Raw genomic sequence first — 15,000 nt, 5'->3', positions numbered from 1 at the left:
AGGTCATTTTGAACTTTTTCCTTCATCAAATAATTCAATTTTGAACTTTTTACTTCATCAAAAAGTACATTTTGAACATTTCCCTTCATTAAACAATTCTTTTTGTACTTCCTTCTATATCAAAATATTAATTTTGAACATCCTTTTATATCAAAGATTCATTTTGAACTTGCTTCTCCCTCAAAGAATTCATTTTGAACTTGCATCCCTATCCAAGAATTCCTTGAGAACAAAACTCGATGCCCAGCAGAGAGACCCTCGTAAGCATTCACCTTTCATGAAAGACCTTTTGATCCTCCTACCTTAACCCAGACCAACAAAAATCGGCCGCTTCGTTACTCTGGTCACATGCCGTGATCATCTCCAACGTAACCTTCGCCTCCCAACATCCACTTTTTCCTGGGCCCCGCCCCGGGAGTTCATCACCCCAATTTTCTCTCCCTCCCGTGTTACTCTTGGTCCCCTCATGAGAAGATTTTCTGCACTCCAGTACATCTCGTAACAAGTGGTCTCATCCCCACCCCCCGACCTCTCTCCACCCCCGACGCTACTCTCTCTCTCTCTCTCTCTCTCTCTCTCTCTCTCTCTCTCTCTCTCTCTCTCTCTCTCTCTCTCGTGCCCTGCGGCCTCACCTTCAGAAGTATAACTTCCTTCACCTCCTACTCCCTTTGCACAGGACATCCGCTACGACTTGTACCGTGTTGTAGATGGACGGAATTATAAAACAGAGAGTGAGAAGAGATATGGGATAGGAGGATTATTGTCGTAAGCATATAATGTACAGAATTTCTTTAGTAATAAAGAGACAGGATATACACGGTAATAAAGAGACAGGTAGAGATAGAGAAAAGTTTATTACTATACTGTTTAATGACAGAGAGAGATTTTACACGAGTGTATAGTAGTTTCATATAACAATTCTGGGCAATAAGTGATAGATAGAGATATAAGTAAATAACTGTGTGTGTGAGAGAGAGAGAGAGAGAGAGAGAGAGAGAGAGAGAGAGAGAGAGAGAGAGAGGCTAGTATAGAAATGTATGTGTATACTACATGTGTGCAGACGCTTGGGTATGTGTGCCTGCCTTTGACCTATGTGATCTGCCCTCTTTGTTCACACGGACTGGTGTACACATTGCATTCCTTTGTGATAAGGTTATTTTTAGAAGATTTTTCCCTTCCTATTTCTCTAAAGCTTTTCGTATCACTGATGTTAATTTGGAATCTTGCACATCTTTTTTCTATGTATATATTTGCTTTTTATATATTTTCTGTTCCTTACTGGATCCTTTTCGAGTGGTTTTATGCACCTTACCGCTAAGGAGTGTTGTAAGGTGAAGTACCGCTTTTTAGATGGCAATGACTTAAATCGTGTGATTAATTCCCTCCCCCCCCCCCCTTTATCAAGTTCATGGTGTCATTGTGTTTAAATGTTCAGTGAAGAGTAATTTCACTTATAATATGCTCTGTATTTATATACTATAACATCACGTTTGTGATCCATTTAGTTTTTTCCTTAGTATATATGCTGTCTTTATTAATGTTACGCATATTAATGATATGGCGCAAACTCGTATTTCAGATATTTTATGAAACTTCCCTTGATAGTGGTTAAAGTAATTGTTAATGTTGTGTAGTTGGATACCTTAGAAAATTTAATCTACATGGATTTATGAAAATAAAATTTTTCATTCTTAGTCTGAGTTGTCTATATTTACTAAAAGTGTTGGAATATATGTTAAAACTACGATTTAAAACATCGGCGTAATCTGTCCTACAGTTCGGTACATAAGGAGAACATCTATCCTTTATTGATAGATCACTATTGATGTTATGGACGTATTAGTGAAAACAAATAACAAAGTGGAAATACCAAAAGGATGTTGGAATAAATATAACTTTATGGAGAATCTTTAACCACATGTTATTGAAGACATATGACAACAGAACTGATAAGTCACAAAACAGAATAGTAAAATTCAGCAGTTTAGCTACAAAGGCAGTGGGTCACAGTGAGTCATCAGAACCAACTGATTGTAGCTATTGAATCATGACTCGACTTGTTAAATCTCTTGTTTTTATATCACCCCGAAGTGATTGTATTGAAATTGTTCCTTACGCTACTTGTGTCATGTCAAGTCGCAGGTAATCTAGAAAATGTTGTTTTTAAGTATAACAATTAAAAAGATTTTTGGTGAGATTTTCGAAGTCAGTCACACATGTCTAGGATGAGATTATTGAATAGTCCAATGGCCATTTCTGCAGCAACTATTTGCCAACCTCCAATGACACTAAATATCACGGGACCTTTATAGAAACTCGTGACAAACATTTGGAGTCCGATGGGAGTGGCAGTGAATCATAGTGGACTCTGAACTAAAAGCAAGTTGAGTGTATGTCTGGTAGGTGTTGTTGGTTATTTGTTTACCAGTGTATACAACCTGTCCCTCCAAAAGGACGGCTAGATATTTAGATAGATATGCACACACACACACACACACACACACACACACACACACACACACACACACACACACACACACAGATTCAACCCTTCGCATCCCCCCCCCCCCTTTCCTAACTACAACTTGGCAGTTTCGACACTTTTTGCGAGATTGTCATTTCTGAGTGTACCCCACGAGGTACCCCCTTCAATAGGGTATGACTACTCACTCTTCCCCCTACCCGAGGGACGGGGATAGACAGAGTAGCCATACATTTGGCAATGTCGCTCAGCATGACCGGAAAGATATATATATATATATATATATATATATATATATATATATATATATATATATACTGTATATATATATATATATATATATATATATATATATATATATATATATATATATATATATATAAAGATCAGACACTTGCTCTTCATTATATAAGGGAGATTTCGTCCTTTTCATTAAAGCTGTAACCAATTAAAAAGTTTCTAAAAATCAGCGTAATGTCACTATGTATACCCTACAAACAAGGTGTTGAGAAAGAGATCTGACTTAATTGCTTAGGGTTGTGGTGGCCATTTTGGGAACGTCCCTGCCTAGTGATCACATGACTGGGGTTCGAGTCTTGGTCAAACTTGTTAGTTCCTTTAGTGGCTGCACCCTCACCATCCTTTTGAGCTAAGGATGAAAGGGTTTGAGGGAGCTTATAGGTCTACTTGCTGAGTCATCAGCTGTCATTGCGTGGCCCTCCCTGGTCCTAGCTTGGGTGGAAAGGGGGCTTGGGCGCTGATCATATGTATATATGGTCAGTTTCTAGGGCATTGTCCTGCTTGCTATGGCACTGTCTCTTGCCTTTGCCATTCATGAGTGGCCTTTAAACCCTTTTGGCAATACCAAGCATGTCTTCGAAATGAAGGAAGTTTATAGAAGCAGTTGAAAAGAGGAACACTATAAAGAAAATACCAACAAGTTAAAGGAATCAAGTAAGGATTTACATCCTACCCCCCTCCTTAAACGCTTTTATCGCAAAAAAAAAAAAAAATCCTTCGAGCTGCCTCCTCCCGGAAGGGGTTAGTTGAACTGCTTCAGCAGATATCATGATTACGAGGTTCCTGTGAACTCTCCGTTCCTCCTCCTCCTCCTCCTCCGCCTCCTCTTCCTCCTCCCTCGCCTTCTTCGGCCATCTGGTGCAGTGCCCTAGGGTCCTGTTCCTTCCTCCCCTCAATCCTCCACGTCTGCCTCTCTCCACTTTCCATTCAAGCTTCCACTTCCATCTTACGTCCGGATTCCCTGTAGGACCAAACTTCCGATGAGCAGCAAGAAGTAACAGATGGATACGTGCATCGGACTTAAGGCTTCTCTCTCTCTCTCTCTCTCTCTCTCTCTCTCTCTCTCTCTCTCTCTCTCTCTCTCTCTCTCTCTCTCTCTCTCTGCAATATCTATTGAGTTTAATGTATTTATAAACCTGAGTGTTGACATGAAGTAGAAATGATCGTGACATAACACCAATATGCCAGAAAACTTAAAATCAATCATTCGTAACACCAATAACAGATAATGATGTAACAATTATTATAAATAAAATCCGAGTCACTTTTTATAAAATGTCCCCAAAAGAATATTTTTATTGAAGGTGAGAAATTAATAATTGAAAAAATTGATGAAATTGTAATATAAAATGCAATATAGTTCCTCCCTTGAACGACGAGATAATTATTAATGAACATTTAATAAAACAGCAAAGCTAAGAATAATGTAAAGATTGTTTTTTAATGAACGAAATATTCTTTTAGTTTTATACCAGACTGAGTGAGCGATTTGTGTCAATCAGAAAAGAGTAGGTTTTGCTATTATATTTGAACTCAAACTAGATAATCCTAAAGCATTTAACAAGTTGAATAAAAAGCGGAATCTTTAATCAGAGATAGATGCAAAGGTCAGTTAGAGGCGAAACTAAGGGGGCAGTACCATTCGCTTTCTGTAAACTTACTAATGCCCTGTCTACTGAATCAATTGGATTAAAACACTCCTTTCAGTGAAAGAGTGTATTTCAAAGCCCTTAGATATCCTTGCTCTGAGGTTAAATATTTCCATACGTTATACTTCAGACAAAACTTACATGTGAAGTTTAATGCATTCTAGTTTGATTTATAATAATTAAAATGATAGTGATCATGAAAATAATGTTGAATTAGTCATGTGATTCATTGTAATAAAGATTATATATATATATATATATATATATATATATATATATATATATATATATATATATATATATATATATATATGATTATCTGTGTGTGCTGATGTATGTGTGTATACACACACAGATAATTATATATATATATATATATATATATATATATATATATATATATATATATGTATGTATATATATATATATATATATATATAATTATCTGTGTGTGTATACACACATACATCAGCACACACAGATAATTATATATATATATATATATATATATATATATATATATATATATATATATATATATATATATATATATATAATTATCTGTGTGTGTATACACACATACATCTTAAAGCCATGAAAATCTTCTTTTGTAAAGAGGAACATAGAAATTGGACACGGCGAAGCCCAAATGGAAAAACGAAAAATTACATAGGTTTTATTTTCAGTGAAAAAAGTCAAACTGTGATTTATTGGCTAAATACATCAAAGGATAGCCAGTTCTTTATGATGTGCAGTGCTTATCTAACTAAGGCAAGTGATCCCTTCCAGTCCATACTAATTCTAGTGAGATCAACCGCCGCCAGGCAGGAGTAAAAGCCGAGGAGACAGTTTGTCCATCGCCTTAAACCCAATCCGTCACCCTGCTCCCAGTGACTTCATCGAGATTTAAGGGGGCATTTCCTACACACCCAAAGCCAATAGGCGTAGGAGATAATGATGATGATGATGAAAAAGTCAATTGGGTTAAAGATGTAACAGTGTTGAACAATTTAAAGTCAAGTGATCATAGAATGTGAGAAGCAAAATTTGTTTAGGTCAAAGGAAAGAGAGAGAAAAATTAATTTTAAGAAAGAAGTAAACACTCCTGTGATTATAGAAAAATCTGATGAGTTTAGTTTAGCAATACAAAATAGGTGCTCCCAACTACATGATGTATTGGAAGCAAGTAAAGAAAAAATGAACAGTAATTTAACAAAATTTGTATTGGATTCAGCACTAGAGATATGTGGATGAGTTCCTAAACAAGAATAAGGAAAACTATCTTAAAGTCCAAAAATCTTATTGAGAAAATATTGGAAATGTGGTAAAATCCAAGAGAGATGAAATAGAATTAGCAGAACTATCCAAAACAATAAATTAACTAAAAACCTAAGATATTCGTAAACACAATCAGACCAAAATTGAGGAAACACTAATGAAAGGAAGAAGCATCAAATTGATGAGAAGAAGACTTAGAACAGGGCACCAACAGATGTTTGCTTTAAAGGATGAAATGGAAATATTATCCACAATAGAGATGAAGTGATAAAAATTGCAGAGGATTTCTATACAATGCTACGCAATAGTGATATAAGAACTAACTTCACCAATATAAATAATGAAACACCTGATCCGGTACCAAACGTAACAGTAGAAGTAAAGGAAACATCAAAAGGCATGAAAAGAGGCAAAGCAGCAGAAGCAATTAATTCAATAGTAGATGGAGGAGATTTCATGGCAGTAAAACTCGCTGAACTCTGCACCAAATATCAGTAAGAATGCTCTATACCTACAGCTTGGAAAAACTTTATCATTAAACTAATTCATAAAAGGGAGATACAAAAGACCTGAAAAATTACCGCCCAATAAGTTTACTCTCCATAATATATAAAATATTTACAAAGATCACATTAGACCGAATAGAAAGACAACTAAACTTTATTCAACCAAGAAAGTAGGCAGACTTTAGAAGTGGGTATTCAACAACTGGCCATATCCACGTAATTAACCAGTTAATGGAAAAACCGACGGAGTATGACAAACCACTATGTATGACATTTATATACTATGAGAAAACATTGGATTCTGTCAAAACATCAGCAGTAATGAAAGCCCTCCAAAAACAAGGAATAGAAGAATCTTATGTTAGAACAATTCAAGATATCTATACAGGAAGTAGAGCCATCCTAAAACCACATATTGTGAGAAGATTCCGATTGAGAAAGGAGTTAGACAGGGAGATCCCATCTCTCCTAAATTATTCACAGCATGTCTAGAAGAAGTTTTTAAGAATTAGAATGGAAAAAATGTAGGAATTAATATAAATGGGGAATGAATACCTTAACAACTTAGGATTTGCAGAGGACACAGTTGTGTTTAGTAAATCATGAAGGAATTGCAAATGATGATAGAAGATTTAGATATAGAAAGCAGAAATTTAGGACTGAAAATGAATATGAGTAAAACTAAGATAATGTTCAATGAAAATGCAGAGACAACAGATAAGTTATGGACGAGCCTCTGGAAATTGTTAATGAACATGCGTACTTTGGACAGACAGTAAGTGTTTTCCGAGGATACAAGATCGAAATTAAAAGAAGGATAAGCATGGGATGGAGAGCATTTGGTAAGCAAAACAAGATTATGAAAATTAAGATGTCACTTTCTCTTAAAAGACAAGTATTTAATGAGATGGTCCTACCAGTATTAACTTATGCATCTGAAACTTTAAGCCATACTACAGCCTTAGAATATAAGCTAGTTACAACTCAAAGAGCTAAAGAAAGAATAATGATAGGAATAACACTAAGAGACAGAAAAAGAGCAACATGGATACGAGAGCAAACTAAAGTGGAGGATATTCTAACAACTTGTAATAAAAGAAATGAACATGGGCAGGACATATAATTAAAATGACAGACAATAGATGGACATTAAAGATAACAGAATGGGTCCCCAGAGATTGTAAAAGAAGCAGAGCAAAGAAGAGAACACGATGGATCGACGAACTAAGGAAGTTTGCGGGCGTGAACTGGCATAGAAAGACCATAAACAGACGCGAGTGGAAGACCATGTCTGTGGCCTTTGTTCTGCAGTGGACCAGTAACGGCTGATGATGATGATGATACACATATATGCCTATGTATATATATATATATATATATATATATATATATATATATATATATATATATATATATATATATATTGTGTCTGTGTGTGTGTGTGTGTAATGTATAGTTTTCAAGAAACAAAAAAGGTGAAGGATATTACAGCAGGAACTCCGTTATCTGTAAGTGGACCCTGTTCATCAAGGGTTCAGTGTCCCGGCCAGGCTGTTCAAAGTTATAACGACCGTAATTTATATTTAGGAAGGACTTGGCCAGAGGAGATAAGACCTTGAAATATGGAACCAATAGTGTCACTAGACGCACGGCCTATTTGTCGTAATGAATGGTAGATATAAAAGAAAGAAGGAAGGAGGACTCTTATGTGGGTGTTACCTTTAAGTGTGTACGCAGTATGTTGGTTTCAATATGCATTTCATATCGCTGATATGTATGTATGTATGTATATATGTATGTTTGAAATTTGAGTATCACAGTCTAATGCTGGATCAGGGAGGCCATACAAATCCGAGGAGCAGATAGGGGAAACCCCAGTATGAAGTTGTTGTTAAAGGATGTTAAACAGCAAAATGGAAGGATAGAAGTAGAATTGAAGGTATAGTGAAAGGCTGAAAAGTAGGTGCAGCTAAATGGAGCCTAAAGTACAGCAAGCAAGATGTACTGATATGCTTCCTGGGATATGCTTTCCGTATTCGTTATCTTTCGTTATATGTCGAGAGTTACTGAGCTCTTTTGAATTTTCGCGTAATAAGGTGACTTTTAGTGGGAGTGATTGAAGTATTGTCATGTGGCTAACAAACTCATTCCTTGAATATGAGAATCTGATGTGAATGGTATGGGATTCAATGATGCTTGAGAATACTAAAGTGAGTGTGCGAGCTGTAGAAAAGGATTTTGGTCAGAATAAAGGATATTTGAAGAGCCTTATCTAGAGTGGATTCAGTTACTCATTGTCATAACTTTGAGGAGAAATTCTTTCGTATTATATTGATAAGGATACTCTTTATTTTAGAGTTTGAATGGGAGATTTTCTTCATACTTGCTCTTACAATCTTTATATTTCATCAAATCTTGAGCGTTAAAGGCAAAGATTTTTTGAGAGATTACTTCCTTGCGCTATCTCTATAGTTTTATCACGATAGTTGGCCTGAATTATTCTATTTTCGAAGTTTTAAACTGCTTTTAAGAGTAGAATAACAACCCTAGAAAGGACATCTCTTTCTTTCATTTACAGTACTTATTTAATTATCTACATTTCATTATCTCTTCAACTAATGATTAGTAGTATAATAATTACCCATTTGATTATTTCTTTTTGATATTCCCTCGATAACGGTTGAAACAGCGCCCGTTCCTCTCTCTACCTGTGTCTGCTGCCGTAAGTGGTCTAAGAATCGCTTCTCGAAATGTGAAACACGGCGTTATTTTTCCTTTCCCGTGTGTTTGTTATCTTTTAGGGTCGGGAGAAGGCACCTACTCGAACATTTGTTATCTCAAGGATTCGAGATTGTATTGAGGAATTTATTCCCTAATTATTTCAAGTGTTTCTTTTGATTTTTTTTTCTATAGTGTCGATGATTGAGTAATGAATTCGTGATTCTCTCTCTCTCTCTCTCTCTCTCTCTCTCTCTCTCTCTCTCTCTCTCTCTCTCTCTCTCTCTCTCTCTCTCTCTCTCTCTCTCTCTCTCTCTCTCTCTCTGTTTATATATATATATATATATATATATATATATATATATATATATATATATATATATATATATACAGTATATACACACACACATATATATATATATATATATACTGTATATATATACAGTATATATACACACATATATATATATATTTATATATACATATGTGCGTGTGTATACTGTATATACAGTATGTATATACTGTATATATGTATGTATATAAGAATTAAACTCAGCCTGAACTTTTATGGGGCCTTGAATATACACATATATGTATTTGTTTGTTTATTTATCTATCTATCTATCTATATATATTTACCGTGAATATATATATATATATATATATATATATATATATATATATATATATATATATAAATGAATAAATAAATAAATAAATAAGTAAATACAGCATATATATATATATATATATATATATATATATATATATATATATATATATATATATATATGTATGTGTGTGTGTGTGTGTGTGTGTGTTTGTGTGGCAGATGTGTAAATAAGAGGATAAAGGTAATTATGAACTGTATATTCTTTTCTCCTCCTCAACTGTTTTTTGCCAATTCACCCTTCAGCGCTTATCCTCGAAGGCACTTGAAGTTGCGACTTGATGGGAAGGATCATATCCACCCTGCCAGTCTTCCTTTTCTTTTCCCCATCTTATAATAACTTCCCCTTATCTCCCCTCCCCTCTCCATCGAGCTAACGAAATCCCCCTCAAAAGCCGGCTAGCTAGCGCTGCCTCATTGGCCATGCTGATCCAAGGTGAGTGATGTTGATTGTGAGTCACGAGGGAAGAGCTATTACGAAAGATTGATAGGGGAGATGTGGCGTTTTATTATTATTATTATTATTATTATTATTATTATTATTATTATTATTATTATTATTATTATTATTATTATTATTCGATTTTATGAAGAAAAATTATAAGTGAATTATCTTTTTTATTTGCTTCCAAGTGAGACATTTAAAAGGAAGATTTATTATTATTATTATTGTTATTATTATTATTATTATTATTATTATTATTATTATTATTATTATTATTATTATTATTATTATTATTATTGCGAGGTGAAATTATAAATATATTTTTCTCTTAATTGTTCCTCCAGTTGGGATGTACTCTTAAAGGGTCCTTTGCCTCTTTAAGTTTCTACTTCACCTCCATTCCCTATTCTTTTCTTCTCCTTTGCCATTCAATCTCTTATTTTACTTAAAAAGTCAACTGCAAAGATTTTCCCTAGCTGTACTTTGGCGCCGAATGTAAGGCGCCCCCCCCCCCCCCCTACTGATTCCCAGCTTGATCCTAATTTCATACTTAAATAATCCGTTGTTTCATAGGATTTGTTGTTAATGCGTGTAAGAAATTATTTTTTTTCTATAAATTTTTCAAACCATTTACTATTAATACATATATTGTAAGTTATATTTGATAAGTATTTCTGTAAAGGAGTGATGTTTTCTTGCTTTTAAGGTAGTGGATACGTGCTTAATAAAGTATATTTATTGGGTATTTCTGTAAAATAACTGTGATTTTCTTTTTAACGAGTTAATCATGTAGACCTTAGGGTAACTAGTGACTGATATATTCAATTAAACTGACGTTATGCTTATGGAGCCGTCGATTCCGAAAAAAAAATGTAGAAAGTGAAGATTTTTTATATATAATGATATCCAGCGTAACTCCATTTTAAATCCTTATCCGTTTTCTTGTATGATATGGGACAGGAGAAGGCATTAATTCCCCGTCTCAGTAGCCGTAGCAGAAAAAAAAAAAGAAAAAAAAAAATTGGTCTTGACCTTAACTACTTCTGTATTGATGTATAGTACGTCACCAGTTTGTAATTCGAACTTCTCTCCTGATTATCGGAACTTTTCTCCTCAATATTTTTTTATTTTTCAGAATTAGGAGTAACTTGTCTTTTCTGTGGCCTATTTCCTCTAAAAGAATATGTCCCTTATTAAACATGAGTTATATGAAAATTCTCAATTATTTTGATGATTATACCTACAATGGAAATGTCTCTTGGTGTTTTGTGACTGATTGAAGATTTCTATTGGTTTAACTTTGGAATTGCTGACCTTTCACAGTTTAAGGGTCAAACGAAAAGTGAAAGCAATAAGTTGTTTAAAATCATTAGAGAAGGAAAGTTTGTTCATTGTGAAAGAACTTCTTAATAAGAGAGATTATCCCGTGGTATCATTTGTAGATGGAAAGACCAGAAGAGATTTATTAATCAGGTTTTAAAACTGGCTCTGAAATACCCTATAGATAGTCTGATATCTTGAATACCACAATTTTGTATTAAATTGGTTACAATTAAATCATAACAACCATTTTTAAAAATCGGGTTTTATGTTTCAAGAAAATCCCAAGACAGGCAGAGAGAAAAAAATTAAAGCAAGATTTATATTTCGCGAAGAATAACATTCTGAGAGAGAGAGAGAGAGAGAGAGAGAGAGAGAGAGAGAGAGAGAGAGAGAGATAGACTATTTGCCATTTCGTCATTTTCCCATTTTATATACTTTTTTATTTTGTCTTGTATTTTCGGGAATGGTCCCACTCGTCGGTATTTCATGTGGAATGATCTGCCTTGTAGGATCTGAGTAGATTAGTGCTGATGGTCTGTAGATAGGAGGGCGCCTTGAGTTCTGTTTTTTACAATTTTGACGAAACCCATTTTTTGTATGATTCTCTTTTTATGGTTGGCATTCTTTTTTTTTTCTCTCCTACTTTTTTGTTCTAATTTTGTTTCTCTTTTTTATCTTTCTCTTTTTTACTATTTCTTTCCTTATTTATGTTATCCATTATTTATTATTTTTCTTTTATGTTTTATGTTTACCTTTATTTTTTATATTTTTTTTATTAATTTGTTGATTCTTCAGTAACCTCATCTCTTATTCCTTATATTGCCATTCTAATTAAATCTTTCCTTGATTATCTTATCCCTTATACATTATTTCCTTTCTTTTTTATTTTCAATTGTTAACCTTTTTCCCCTATCGTGTTTCTTCTTCCTCCTACTACAATTTTTCTCACTTAATATTTCATGCTTTCCCATATATATATATATATATATATATATATATATATATATATATATATATATATATATATATATATATAATATATATATATATATACACACACATACATATATATATATATATATATATATATATATATATATATATATATATATATACACATACATATATATATATATATATATATATATATATATATATATATATATATATATATATATTCATTCATTCATTTATTAAGTTATCGTATGGTGTAATTATTCAAGTATGTAGCGTAATTAACATAATTTAAAGGGTTGCTTGAACTGTGTTTGTAGAATAAGTCATTAATAATAAAATTGTTATTTTTATTTTTAAATAGATTATATTTGTATGAACCTATGCAATACACTGCATGATCTTAAAAAGGCTGATGCGAAAATGTTACTTTAACGGAAAAGTCGCCAAGGCATTCTGGACTGAGAACTAAGATATGTATTATTTGGGCATTTATGGTTCTTTCTGTTCTACTTTTATATATATATATATATATATATATATATATATATATATATATATATACATATGTATACAGTATATATATACATATATACTATTGAATATATATATATATATATATATATATATATATATATATATATATATATATATATATATATATATATACTGTATATAAATCACACAGATAGACAAGTTAAGGGAAAGCCGCATTTAAAAGCTTGACAAGGGACCCATATCACCCTAAGTAGAGGTGGTCTGACAGCACGCTAACCGGCATAAGCAACGTGATTAGGTGGTAATTAGGAGTTTCCCGTTCTTAACCCACGTCACTCCGCCTAATTGTCGCGGCTAATAGAATGACGCTGACGCAATTGGCGTATCCGTGTTAGACCCGGTCACGCCTATCGTTTGTTGATATCAAAGACTAGACAAGTTCCGTTCGAAGTGGAGTTTGTCGCAGAGAGAGAGAGAGAGAGAGAGAGAGAGAGAGAGAGAGAGAGAGAGAGAGAGATTATATTTATATATAAGTTTAAGAAGATTTTTTAACTAAACCTCCCTTATGGAAATAAAGTTTGGATTTTTAATGCGTATGAAAGAAAATAGGCTGATTCTATTAGGGTGTTTACGTAGGATATATGGCGTAAGATACAAGACTAACATCCTTACGAATTTGTTAAAACTCCTCACCTATTCCTTCCACTTCCTACCTTTTAATCCTATCCCATATTTCACGAATTTTCTCCTTATATTCTAGATGCATATACTCCTTATCAAACTAATTTTGTTATTATTACATTTATATAAAAATTTTCAACCGTTAGTTATATTCACAAATGAAAAACATCACCCCTTAGGTTATTTCCATCCCTAAATTATATTTTCAAGAAAATTACTTCTTTCTCTACATGTACTTCATATTGCGCTTCGGGTGTAATAATAATGAGATATGCCCTCAGCCACTTTTTTATCTAACCATTTCACTCATCAAGTTTATTGATTCATATTTACTTTAGATATGAAACAATATTTTTTGTCACACCAGTGAAATTAGCTTTCTGTATTACTTCAAGTTTCATAGTTTTTTTTTTTCTAAAATGTACACCGTTGTTCTTATCTTCATCGTTAAATAGGCAGATTGAATAGACAAGTAATTAAATACAATCGTAATCTTAATAAATATCCATGAGTCATATTTAGCAAAAAAAAAAAAAAAAAAAACGTAATTAAGAATACGAAGGACAGCATTATCATTATTATTGTTATCATTATCATCAATATTATTATTATAGTTAATAGAATTAATATTATTTACTTCATGTTACTCCCCCACATTCTGTCAATCTGCTTTTGCACCGTAATAGGTTCAACGGAACATCATAATCAACACTATATAATAGTATGTTTGCTTATGATTTGTGTCCATTAATTTCAGGGGTTTCTATCTCTCACCTACGGTAATTGCGGCCGATTTCCCCTGGGTACATAACTCTCTATATTGCCAGCTTCCGACTTGCATCTGTAATCCCAGGGTAAATTTCCGGCTTCTGCTTTCGATTCGCAAAGCACAGCGATAAGTTGCGACTCCCGTGAGAGAGAGAGAGAGAGAGAGAGAGAGAGAGAGGAGAGAGAGAGAGAGAGAGAGAGAGAGAGAGAGAGATCTTTCATATGAATGGGTTTTTTTTGTCTTGGTTACATATTACTCCATTAAAAGACATCTTTGCGAAAATAATGTAAAACCTATCACTCCATTGATATTTCAAGTCAATTGGTTTCTTTAGTCGAGGTCTGATTCAGATGACTAAAGAGTTAATTTTTGGAGCGTTTATGAATAATACACTTTCATATTTTTATTTTGAATCTAATGCGTGTAACGTTGCACATCTTGCAGATAGACGGACAAGTGTTTTTTTTTTTTCTTTTAGTTTGGTAAATAAAAAATTATCTGAAGATTGGTTACCTGAGGACGTATAGATTCAAACTCTCTGTAACTTCATGCACTATTTATCGTTGTCAAAATTCTCTTGATTAAAAATTCACCCTTTACAGAACGTCTTTACATAAAATTCAGTGCTTTTAGCGAATAAATTTAAATTGTTAGACTTTCCTTTAAACTTCAGTATATCTGTTTATGGTGTTGATTACGCCACTCCTTTGGTTTTATTTGTTTTAAG

The sequence above is a fragment of the Palaemon carinicauda genome, chromosome 28 (assembly GCF_036898095.1).
Source record: "Palaemon carinicauda isolate YSFRI2023 chromosome 28, ASM3689809v2, whole genome shotgun sequence".
In the NCBI taxonomy this organism is placed as follows: domain Eukaryota; kingdom Metazoa; phylum Arthropoda; class Malacostraca; order Decapoda; family Palaemonidae; genus Palaemon; species Palaemon carinicauda.
Note: the sequence above shows the minus strand (reverse complement) of the source record.